The following is a 13073-nucleotide window of genomic DNA, read 5'->3' on the forward strand; positions in this document are numbered from 1 at the left end:
TTTCAGTTTCATTATGTGATAATATTGTGCAGCTACTGAACTGTTACAGGGTTAAGTTGGTTTAGCTATTGTTAAACAGCAATTTTATACTTAAAATGTCCTGGGGAAAAAGCAAACAAGGCCACATTTGTCTTTTGCTGTGTCACTGGATATAATGCTGTGTCACTACTACACTATTGCTGCTGTTGACACTTTATTTCAATAGATTCACACTTCAAATTAGCAATTTCTCATCAATGATATTAGCTCATTAGAAAAGGAGGATGGGCCATGCCCTTCATTTACGTGTACCCACAAGCTTCAAGAATCAAACATGAATAAAGAATTCAGTATTTTCAAGATTATCAAGATTTAATGCTGAGGTTATATCAACCACCCCTAATATGTACAATGGTTTTCTTCACAAGATAGTTAGAAATACTGGGAGAATTTGTATTTGTTTGTTTTTTTGTCAAACAAGGCAACAGGAAAAAGCAGGAACTCCTTGTGTTTACTGTACACCGACTAATCTTGCTGATGTTGGTAGTGTCCCACCCCCTCACCCAGCCCCTCTGTTAGCCAGGAAAAATCCATGTTTCATCCATATACTTAAAATATATTCTCCATAATAATTGTATATCATGATGGGAAAAACATGAATGCAGACTGTGCCTGTATACAACAAAACATTAAACAGAAATACTTGCTGTACAGGTTCTGTAAGACTGTACAATGAGTGGAAAATTACTACCACCACCCCAAAAGAAAGTTTCTTGCCTTAAATGTTTATTAAAATATGTTCAATATAAATGTACTAATACTAATGGAAACTCCATGACATTGACTCTTTGACATGCTGCTGACCTGTGAACTGCTAAGGAATAAAACACAAGCAAAGTTGAAGGGTAAGAAAATCCCAGGCAAAAGTGTTTTCAGTCTCTTAAAATACAATCGTTCACTCCAGAACCATTCTTTGGCTGTCACTGAAATCAACAATAATTTGTCAACAGAGGGACCCACAACATCTGGTAAGTACAAAGAAATTAAAATGCACACACTGACCTTGGGGCTGGTGATGCTAAAGACAAAGATGGAATAAACAGACAACTGAGCTAAATCCCAGGCTAATAAATTATTATTCCCACTCCACCCATGCCTGTGTGAACAAGCCCTCATTGTCTTTAACTTAACAAAGCTGCTCTTTAAAGAATACGCTTTGGAAGACATCTTTTTATGAGAGAGGAACAGGAAAAGCCAATGCAAATTACCCCAAACCCCACTGCCCTACATGTGCCCTGGTAAGTCAGTATGCAGCAGGGTTTCTTACAGTAAGTAGGTGGATTTAGGCCCCAGCATTAGCCCAAAGCACATGATGTCATCCTGACTGGATTCTTGTTTAATTTTCAGCTATTACACCTTTCCCTAAATTATTATCCAATTACATCTGTCAGTAAATTATTCAAATTTAAAGAAAACCTTAAGGACGTCAAACGTGCCAAGTATCTCTTGTATCTATGTTAAACTTTTAGATAAAAAGCCTCCCTTCTCACAATTCAGCAGATAAAAAGCGAGCTGCATGTACGCTGTAGCGTCTGCAGGGCGAGATGAATGGAGGCGGCTCTCAGTATTTTCACCGCAGTTTCTAGTCAGCGCGCACTACGCCATGTTGGTATTTCCGAAGCAGATTATGCAATGCAATTCATCCACCTTAAAAAAAAAAAAAAAAAAAAAACGCCCATTCCGCTTTAAACACACTGAGCGAGTTCATGCAACACGCTGAGCATAGAACGGGGGGTAATTTAAATAACCAACCCTACGGACCGACTGCACCATTAGTGAGCCTCTGTAGAGATGCGACAAAAATAATATCCACATCCAACGTTTAGCAAAGCATAACGCAATCACCAAAATGTCTTCCTGATGTTTACAAAAGCGTTTTGAGAGCACACGGCTATAATAGTCTATTCATAGCCTTGAAGCCACCGAAGAGCAGAGCGATTGTAGCATCGAGACGTGGCTGAATATCTTAAGAAAACATACACGCGAGCAGGAGATCACGCAGCAGGGAAACTCGGCAGATAAATATCTCCTCCGTGGAGCCTGTCACTTCAGACACACTGTGTGCAAATTAACGCTGCTGATGCAAGAAACACAACCTGCCCGCAAGCTTAGCCTCCAGCTGCAGTGAAAAGCTGCCCATCCGCGACACATTAGATCTTTTATTTTGAAGCTCTCCCTTCAATATCTCGGCCGTAAACTTTGAGCTAACCCAGTTAGGCACGTAAACATTTCCAGCCTGCGTAACCTGTGCGCACCGCCCGGGCTGATAGTTTGAGGCGCATAAACGCCCAGCACTGACATGTATTATGAGAGCATAAATAACGAAACGGAGAATTAGCGTGAGAATGAATCCTGGCCTCTTGTTAGCATCTGGCCATCCCCAGAACTTATTTTAAAACGCGCTGGGAGCTAAATGCAGGGTGCAGACATGGTTTGCATTGTAATTAGACCTACAGGAACACATGCGAGGCAGCCCTGTTGTTTTTACATTTAAATCTACAGCGGTCCTCATTCAGTTCGCCAAACAAATGGGGCTCAAATGTGTCAAAAGCGGAGAAGTTGGGGGTAGACCCAGCCAAGTCTAGCTAGCTCGCTAACAAAGAAAAAGGAGGAACCTACCACGTGACGAGGTTGCACTATCCGAGGGAATTTCGGCAACAATCCCCTGCAGTTTCTGGTGGAAAAAAATCCAAGGGTGCTAACACGCACACACACGCACAAAATGTGGCGCGTTGACTCGATCACTCAGCCATCAATTAATATCCATAAAATAATAAATGCAACCAGAGAGCGGAGGAAAAGGGGCCCGGGTCCACAGCGCAGAGCCGCTCGGGTTCGTTCCGGATACAGCAATGGGCGAATCAACGAGCTACACCTTACTCGCCAGCTAGCCTCGCCGAATATAAGGGCAAGGCCGCGAAACCGTCCTTTCTACTCCAAATTACTTCAAACGTAGGCGATTTCACGGCAATCCTTTACCGAAAAGTCCGATTCCCGGTGAGGAAGAGGTAATCCAGACGGCAGTTTGCCGCGAGCCGTTTTCTCTCGTTTTAGGGAGAGACGCTTAGAAAATGGCGGCTAGCTCCTCTCCCTCGGATTTGACTCTGACAAACATAGAAGTGCTGCGCGCGCGCGTGAGTGTGTGCGTATGTGCTAGAGCTGGTAGGCGGGAGACGTTTCTCATAGTCACCACTAGAGTAAAGGGCAGATAAGAAACGGCATAAAAGCTCAAAAGAAGATCCCACAGGAGGGCATTGTCTTCCAAAAAAGATACCAGCGGACACACACTTTTATTTTCTTGCTGTACTGGTTCCGCGACCGCTGCTGTTTCTGGTTAAACACGCCATATCTATGCTCCTACTCCAACGGTACACACAGAAAATACCCCTTATGCTTCAAAGACCACCTGTGCGCTAAATATTTACGCGGAAAATCAACAATAACTAACAGGAACGAGGACTACAGCCGGGATCTGCTCCCCTAAGCAGCTATTTTTTGGAAGAATTTGTGCAAACAGAGCCTGCGCCTCTTGTCACTTTTTAACAGGAACAGGATCGCCCACAAACACCACACTACACTACACACAACAAGCTTCATGACGAGGTGCAGCCAGCGGCCACATGAAGGAGCTCTTCTCCACAGTGCTGCGTGTAATAAAATAATAAAAGCCTCACGCTGTGCCCAAACATAGCGCCAACTACCTCCAAACAAGAACAAACTAAGCTAAAACTATAAGGGAATCAATTTAACTCATCAGTCTTAAATGTTTATGTTTAGTGTCAAGTGTTACTGGCCGCATGAAGGAGATCTTCCCCACAGAGCCGCGTGTGAACCTTCATATTGTGCAAAAAACAGCGCCAACTATGTCCGAACAGGCATAAATGAAACAAAACTCAGTTAATGAATATGTCATTCTTAGCAAAATGTTAGGTCAACAAGAAATAAAGTTTCTAAAAAGTTTGTGTATTTTAACCCTATTTATTATAATTTTATTATTTATTAATATATTTATTATAAATATCTACAGTGCTAATTAGATTATTATTACTATGCATTATAATGATTTATTATAATGCATTCTAGTGGCAGATATTTTATTTTTCACCATCTAATTTGAGCAATTTATGACCAGAAAGTTCTGTACTGAGCCACAATACATATTTAATCCTTATAATGAAGGCGACACAGCCTGTTAAGTATCAATTAGTCTGACAACATTATAAAAACGTACTTTCTATGGCATGTTTTAAAACACTTACTTTTCTTTAGAACAGTCTCATGTTTTTGTTGCATTTATACTGCTATCTTTTTTTATTAGCCGCAAAACAAAACTGCAGGATAAAATATATACAAGCATGTTTAAGGCTAAAAAAGTTGCTATAATATACTCTGACTCCTACCTGTGTTTCTGTGAAATTTTTCAATTGTTGCCTAATAGATTTAAAAAAAGAGACCTTTTATTAAAAGTTTTTAATAAAAAGTGACGTTTTCATTTTATTTTGACTGATGTCCAGATGCAGATGAAGCATTTGGGAGGGCCTGGATCACAGGAAGTCTTTGTTATTATAGACAAACCTCTTATTACTTTGTATTATGGAAAACCGATTCTGAGGGGATCAGACCAAAAAAAATGTTCACATCTGACTGATTTTTAATGAAAAGATCATCATGTGGATGGGTGACAAATTAAAGGAAAAATGCAAATCCCTGACCTCAGTAATGAGGGGGGATGTGGTTGCTGGGAAGTTGTAAAGGGGAGTGGGGACTAACAGAGTTATCATCTTATTGTAAGATAAAGTCAGTCTTATCAGTGTTTTGTATCCATGCAATGCTTTAAGTTCAAATGCTATGAGTTATTTTTTAGGCCTCAAAATTGGCCTTTGGAGGGCGACCTCACATGCAAGCATGACTGGCCCACATTTAGTAGGAATTTTCCTACAAATAACAAAATACTGACACCCACCAAAGAGCTTCTGTTTCTTAAAGAAGATTTTTGCAGAGGTTTAATGAACTCGAGCTTGTTTCTTAAATGGCCATACATAACATAACAAAGACTACTTCCCTTAGCTAAATGTGCATCAGTCATGCTTACGGGTGTAGTCAAACCCAACAGAGGCCCCTTCTGAACTAGGAAAAACCCTCTGCATTACCTTAATTAGTGATACTCAAGCCCCCCCTTTTTAAAATAGTATTTTTATTGTATTTTATTTTTTTATTATTTTGCCTTTAAAAATTGTTTTTTTAAAAATTGGATAGTGAAGAAAGACGTGTCAGCAGTTTGGACTCGAACCCAGGCCACTGTTTTCTGCTTTCAAAAGCTTTTGCAATTTAAGGTAAGATTTAAACAGGTATATACCTGATCAAATAAGTAAACAAATTTCCCCACCTGTGGGACTAAAAGTTTATCTTATCTCATCTAACAAATTGTACTTCCTTCTTCTTGACCTAACTTTGCATATTGCACAATTTCTTTTCATTTTTATTTTTAAGAGATGAAGTAGCAGCTGGGTTGAAGGCTAGCTTATTGGCTACTATTTGCAGCGATGCTGACTGACATCCACATCAATGGAAAAATAAACAATTAATATTTGCCACTGAACAGCTTGTTTCTAAACATTTACATTGTCATTTTGATTTTTTTCCCAGGCTTAATTGTGTCTAAATTGTATTGAGGCTACACACTGAGATATCATTTATCTATTTTTGAATGATAAACCTGAACATCATGTAGCTTCAAATTAATTGAATTTTTGTTTATCATATGAAGGTATTTTAAGCACGGCTCTAGCACAGTGAGTATGTTAACCTAATTTTCTTGGATGGACTTCAAGTTACATTAGGCACAACTTTAATTGAAAAATATGCCCTGTGTTTTGTTGAAATTGTTTAAAAAGTAATATCAGATTCAAGTTTCTCTTTCAAACACTATTTATGGGTTTTATTTTTTATTTTTTGCTAAGGGAGGCTACTTTTCTGCAGCTACTCGCCCATCACTAGATGATCATACTGTTACTCCAGTGTCTCTTGCTTGTCTGGTTTATCTTCTTTGACATTTAAATAAACAACTTTTAATAACATCCTGTGCACTAGAAGATAATCCTATAAACGACTCGTTGCACACTGACAGCCATTTTCCCACACTAAAAGAGAAATTCAACGTAGTTCTCTACTGAGAAGTGTTTTCGTCTACAAACCCGAGCTGAGATGTTTACAAAGTTACATTATATCCTCTCTTGTCTCACTACCATTTAAGCCCACTATTAAATGAAAATGGAAAAAAAATATGTGATTTTAGATTGTTTCAGTACCTCTGATCTCCTGATGCTTGTTAAGTATTAAAAATTCTATTCTAACAGGTCTTGCATGGCCTCTGAGCATAATCAGACTACCAGAAAGGACATGCATTATAAACACTTCATTATCTGTGTGTGTGGAAATCAGAGGGAGGAAGAAAGCGCTTTACACAACCTGTCATCCACACACTGGTGATGGCAGCTACATTGCAGCCACAGCCACCCTGGGGCGCACTGACAGAGGCGAGGCTGCCGGACAGCTGCCGGACAGCTGCCCTCTGACCACCACCACCACCAGTAGGCAACGGGTGAAGTGTCTTGCCCAAGGACACAACGACCGAGACTGTCCAAGCCGGGGCTCGAACCGGCAACCTTCCGATTACAAGGCAAACTCCCAACTCTTGAGCCACTCCCAACTCTTGTACAGTGAAGCAGGGGTATACTTCCATTTAACTCTTGCAAATTACTTTAATAAAATAAAGAAATATACCTTGTCATTTCTTAAGAGAAAAAAACGTTGTTGGCTTCAATCTCTGATCATTTCTGGATTTTCTTTTCTTTTATATTAAAGACTATCATTTTCAAAAATGTTTGTTGTTTTTATAAGAATATTACACTTTTTACAAACATAACTTTTTCAGTGAACCAGTCTTGTCGCTAGTTTCATTTCTGAGAATTTCTGCATTTTTTTTCTTGAAAATTTGATTGCCATTTCTTATTGATTTACCACAGTAACTTTTAAAAGTGTGATTTTCATCTCCTAATATTACTTCTTTCCTTTTGTTGTTGCTTTGTATTAACCTAAAATGACCCCCGCAGGTCTTCATGGGACGTGAACGAAAAACATCACAGAAACAAAACAAACCGATTTGTGACTGTTATAACTGGCAAATACCCATCCATCCATTTGCTCTTGCTCCAGGTTACAGCTGATGCAAAGATGTCTCAACTTCCTTGTGCTCCTCCTAGGTGATCCCTTCAGACTTCAAGGATATGTAATCCATCCCACTTGACCAAAATACATCCACAGGGACATGTCCACAGAGTATGCTAATCAGTTGCTCTTCACACGGGTGCTCAAAATCCAGACTACTTATATCCCTGATGTGATCTTTTCTCCAAGGCCATTGGGTGGCTGCAGCACCCCCTGGCTTTAAAATAAAGGTAAATGCATATAACAATTATACCTTTAACTCCATTGTCGGTGAACTCCAATCAATAATCCATGGGATCATTTTCCCAGTTTCCACACATGAAAATATGACACCTAAAATGAAACAAATAAAATAAAAAATAAGATTACTTGAATCATATTTAAAATTTTCAGACAATACATTTAACTATGATGGCGTAGTAGGAAAAGATAGAGGGTTAGGTGATGCGCAAGCCTGTAACTCTTGTGGAATTTTTTGTTTGTACATGTTGCAAGTTACAGATATATAAGCTACTATCAGCTGCTCCCTTAATTCACAAGGCCCTTGTTGGACCATGTTGTTGATTTGGCAGATTTTACTTTTTATTTTACTTCAGTTCTTATGCTGATTGCCAATCCTGATGCTATAGAGAAAGAAAATTCGAACGGGCAAAAACAATTACATGAGTAAATCGATATCAGCACATTACACTAACTAAAAAAATTGTAAATTTACAAGAAAAAAAGGGGGGGCAAATTTTTGAGGAAAAAAATAGCAAACTTTGGAAAATTGCCCAGTGGAAAATGGAAAGAACAACCCTTGAATTTAGGGGCAACTTAACATAAAGAACAGCTAATTTACATGACAAACGTGGGGCTAATTTCTGAGAAAACGAATGCAAATTAAAGAAGGGAAAAAAGGAATATATACAAATAAAATTTATAGCAAATTTAAGTGGAAAAAAACGCAAAATTAGGGTTAATTGCAAATCTGGCACAATTAAAAAATGTAACAAACAAACAAAACTGAAAAATAAAAACAATGCCAGGGTTATATGAAAAACGAGGCGCAGTGTACGTAAAAAATAAATAAATATAAAATTGGTACTGTATGAGAGCGAAGCGGGACGTCAGTATACATGACGTTTTTCCAGTGCTGTACACTGTTGAGGGTCCGTGCACTCCTCCCACCGCTTGCTGCACGTAGACCTGCGCTGCAGCGTAGTGAAAATGAGTTTGTCGCTTGTTGTCTGCCTTAACAACATACTTGGAAAGAGGTGTTGTTGGTCTTTTATTACAAGGAGTTCACATTTCTGATTTTCTTTCAAACTTAATGTTCAAAAGTGAAGCAAAGTCACTCATTGGCTACAAATAAACACTATTTCTCCTATTTTTCTCGTTAATGCGCGACTTTAATCTCGGAATTTGAGCGTTTTTTCTGAATTATACCCTCTTCGCCCGCCCCACTATTTTTTTCTAGGACTCAGTCTTGAGTATCGTCTCCCCAGCTGTTTATTTATTATTTATTATTTATTTATTCATCTGAATGTCCTGCTGCCACGCTAACGCTAGCTAAAGCTAACATCCACTAACGTTATCGTTGCAAATTTTTATAATGAAAAAGTTTTAAATGTCGCTTAATGTCAGCACCACGGTGTAGAAATTAAAATGTAAGTTTACAAAAAGCGGCTCCTTCACTAAACGCTGTGTGAAGGAATGCGCCACTGGAGATTTATGCTATAATCAAACAGTAGTTTCTCCAGTTGCGGAGCTAACAGGCTAATGTTTGGAACTCCCAGGCTGCCAGATAGCAGCCAGCTGAGCTAGCAAGAGATGCTAACGCTCGCTAGCTTGTTTGCTTCCCGATCCCACTCTGACTTCTCAATGACTGCTGCACGTTTAGCAGAAAAGTGCGCTTAAAAACTCCGCCAGCTCAAGCCAAACAACCGGGGGCTTAACGTAATGTGTGTTTTTTTCCTGCCAAGCGGAGCGTTCATTTATTTTAAGAAAATAACAAGACAAAATCTTACTTACCTGCTTGTCCTGTTACTAACCGTTTACGACTCCATAACACCAGCCCCCCCTGCGCTGCTATTGGTCGAGAGACCAGTTCGAGGCTTTCTATTGGCTGCTGCAGATGTCAATCTTTGCAAATGCCCGTACAGCGGAAATGTGGACGAAAGTTCATAGCATGAAACTTCATTATCCCAAAATATATTGTTTTTATTTGAAAATGTTTCACAACTTACCCGTTATTTATGAAGCACACCTTTTACTGCCCCATTACGCGACTGTTCTCACTCAAAGTAACTACACTGTCTCCCATTTTGATGCTTTGCTTTTGGGGACTACTGCTTAGAAATGAGCCACTGGTTTTCACTGCACAATAAAAAAAACGCAAACATAAAGCTAATGGCAGCGCGTGAGTTTGTTTACTATATTCTGTTGCATCGTATTTCTAAGCAGATAAGAGCTGGTGGGGTGATATTTCACCGGTGAAAGGCACAATAGCGGGTAAACCCCTTACAAGAATGGAGATTCACTTGAAGCTGCTGATGCTTACTTACAGGCAACGGAGACAGGATGGGTGGATATATAAGTCAGTGAGGCAGCATTGTGCTGGCTGCATGAATATCCAGCGGTTAGCATCGCAGAGGGGCAAACTGTGGGGCTGTGTCAGTAAAGCTTAAGTCTGACCTTTCTCAGGTACGTGCAGGGGGAGTGAAAATGACTTAGGAGCAGAGGCCTGGCCGAGGGTGAAGCCTTTTCAACATTTAGAGCAGGGGTGTCAAACTCATCTTAGCCCAGCAGCCACATGCAGCCCAGTTTGATCTTAGGCGAGCCAGGCCAGTAAAACCACTGACAAATTTCCCCTTTCTTTAAGTGTGAAGAAGCAGATTTTGGGCTGGGCACCTGGGCTGTGCGCAAGATTTTAAAAAGCTGAAACCATAAGAGTTAAGCAGGTCTCCATACCCCACTCTGTTAAAAACAACCACAAAAGGTAATATTTAAAAAATAAATGCAAAAATAAAAATATATCCAAGTTATTCCACAGTCATTGAGTACAGTGTAATTACATGTGCGTTACAGTTTGCTAATCACCTTGGAAAAAACCTTCACATCTGGAGTTTTTGTAAGTATACAGCTTCAGTATTTTAGATATTTGTGGTTCAAACAATTTGAAAAACTTACCTTTTCATGCATTTTCATTTCTGTGTAGTCAGGCGAACATCACCACATTTTACTGAAAAACTACAGTTGTTAATGGATTCAGAGTGGGACCAGTGGGATCATTTGGCAGCTGGTTCTGGCTCTTGGGCCACATGTTTAACCACTGCACTGTATGAACTTTGTAAGCATCCCTTTCCCCTCTTTTTTTATTCAAATGTCACCATTTACATGTAAAAAAATGCATCTTTTGAGGAGGTATTTGAGATTTTTCGCATTGCCTTTTCATTCTTCAGCTGCTGAATTGATATATCTTCTACGCCTCTTACATGGCACTGAATTTAAATATGAATTTCTATTCAAGCCAGTAAATTAATAATCTGGCTCCGAATGTGAGGCAGACCTTAGCCAACATCAGTGGTCAACCTCACTGTTGTTGGTGAAAGAGAAATATTTGGAATATTGTGTGCTCGTTGATGGTCATGTGGTCAAAACTTCAGGGACACACATGTTTCACTTATCTACACACCTATGAGATGCGTCTGTTATTCTGAAATCAAATACTTCTACTGCATGAGGGTGAAAATTAACTCCCTAAAGACCAAAACTATGGGCCTGGCCCAGAAAATCCTTTAATAAAAAAAATGCACCTGCAAATTTAATTTAAAAAAAGAAGCTGGAATCCTGAGCCAGAGAGCAAGACCTCCTTTAACCTTCTCCCTTGAAAATTTGACATAATATCACCAGGCATCTTTTTCTTGTTACGTTTTTCTCTTCTTGTAACAAATGAAAAGGTGCAATTTCAGCTGAGCATTCACTGAGTTTGCTGTCATCACATGGAGACATATATTAAACTTTAGAATGAATACAGCAGTACTTGATGTCTTTATGACTCAAAAAACCTTTCTACATCTAGAAACTTTCCATAGATTTTGACTCTTAAGTAATAGTGGAAAGCCATTCAGTGGTCCAATTTTGGCAGGTATGAAAAGGATGAAGAGTGGAAAGGTGGCTGTTCCAGATGACATAACTGTGTGGGTATGGGGATGTCTAGGAGAGAGGGCAGTAGACATTTTAACCAGGAATTTTTACAACACGGTAGCGAGACAGGCAGCGATGGATACCGTAGTTTGGAGACGGTGGCACTGGCAAAAAGACTGGAGGCCGAGCAGATGTTAAGATTTTCTTTGGGAGAGAGTAGGATGGACAAGATTCAGGTCGAGCAGTTTGGAGACAACGTTAGAGAGCCAAGGCTGAGAAGGGCTGGACATGTGCAGAGGATGGAGAGTGGATATAGTGGAGAAAGGATGTTGAAGATGGAGCTGCCAGGCAGGAGGAGAAGAGCAAGACCTCAAGGGAAGTTAATGGATGTTGTGAAGGAAGACATGAAGAAAGGTCACAGAAAACGATGGTAGGGATAGGGTGGGATGTAAGCAGAGGATCTGCTGTGGTGATTCCTAAAGGAAGTACCTGGAAGAAGAAGAAGAAGAAGAAGAAGAAGAAGAAGAAGAAGAAGAAGAAGAAGAAGAAGAAGAAGAAGAAGAGGTCCTGTTCTGAGACCGTGTTGGATGTGTGACAGCCTGGATACATTACTGGCCAGTCAAATTTCTTGAAATCATCCACCAAATTTTAAACAGGACCTTACATGGACTTCACTGCACTATGAAACACTTTATTATTCACATGACATGCTCACATTTTCCAGCTGCATTATCATTGTTTTTGTCTTTTTCACCTTTTCAGTTTTCTCAATTCTTCCTTTTCTTTGTCTTTTCTGCAACCTTTCCACCTTCATTTCAGCTCATCCTTCCACCCAGCCTCACATACACACATTTAGATTATGTACAGTGGCACAAGAAGTTCATGTTTTATTTATTATTATTTGTCACATCCTTTATTTGTGCAGGAGATTTTTCTAAAGATATGCCAACAAGAGGGCAGCAGAGATTGTAACAACTCTAAACTTAAACAATCAGATAAATACAGTGTTAACATCATTTCAACAGGGTTAAAACAGATAAACAAATAAAAAAAACTTCAGCGAAACTTTATGATCAGATCAATAAATAAACTCGTATGTGTGAGTGCTGTACTGATTCTAAATCAGTCTAAGGTTTACATAGACGTACAGGAATGACCGTTTAGCTGCATACAGAGAACAGTGGTGGTCTACCAGAGTGCTATAGCAAGTAATAAAAGTGCATAAAGTCCAGTTTGATTTAAATGGGTCAAATAAATAAACCAGTTTAATAAAAATATGTTCCTCAAAATAATGCATTAGTAAGTGGGCTGGTTCTTGTAGAGCAATTTTCTACTCGAGTTCTCAAAGTGATTTATACAACTGACCACATTCACCCATTAACACAAGCTTTTCTCATTTACATTCACACTCAGGGGTTCACTTGCATCAGTATTACATTCAAGGATACTTCAGTACAGGGATACAGGAATCAAACCATGAGCTCTATGTCCTGAGCTACAGCCACCCACCAAAAAACCCCCCTAATTTTCATAAAATGCAAGTTACAGTAATTCAACAAAGTAAGAACAGCTGACGAAATCGAGTTTTTCTTCATGCGGTGATAGAAACAGGAAACCTAATAGGAGGCTGTCACAAAATCTTTTTGTTTTGACATTTAAATGGTTTGGGGCTCTGTCTA

The 13073-nt window shown here is 39.4% G+C and overlaps 1 protein-coding gene across 5 annotated transcripts in view; it reads right to left on the bottom strand.

The window, feature by feature from the left end:
* Window positions 1-9350, bottom strand: part of LOC146703640 (KAT8 regulatory NSL complex subunit 1-like) — a 42683-nt gene extending 33333 nt beyond the window's left edge. For 2 of the 5 annotated variants that reach the window (XM_085466935.1, XM_085466931.1), the window contains exon 1: window positions 2659-3198. The gene's annotated coding sequence lies outside the window, so the exon portion shown is untranslated. The other 3 variants (XM_085466932.1, XM_085466934.1, XM_085466933.1) reach the window with 3 other exon arrangements.
* Window positions 9351-13073: the final 3723 nt, after the last annotated feature.

Source organism: Copadichromis virginalis, linkage group LG8 (genome assembly GCF_057382275.1).
Source record: "Copadichromis virginalis isolate Kocher_CV1m ecotype Utaka linkage group LG8, C_Virginalis_male_GT1.1, whole genome shotgun sequence".
Taxonomy (NCBI): Eukaryota; Metazoa; Chordata; class Actinopteri; order Cichliformes; family Cichlidae; genus Copadichromis; species Copadichromis virginalis.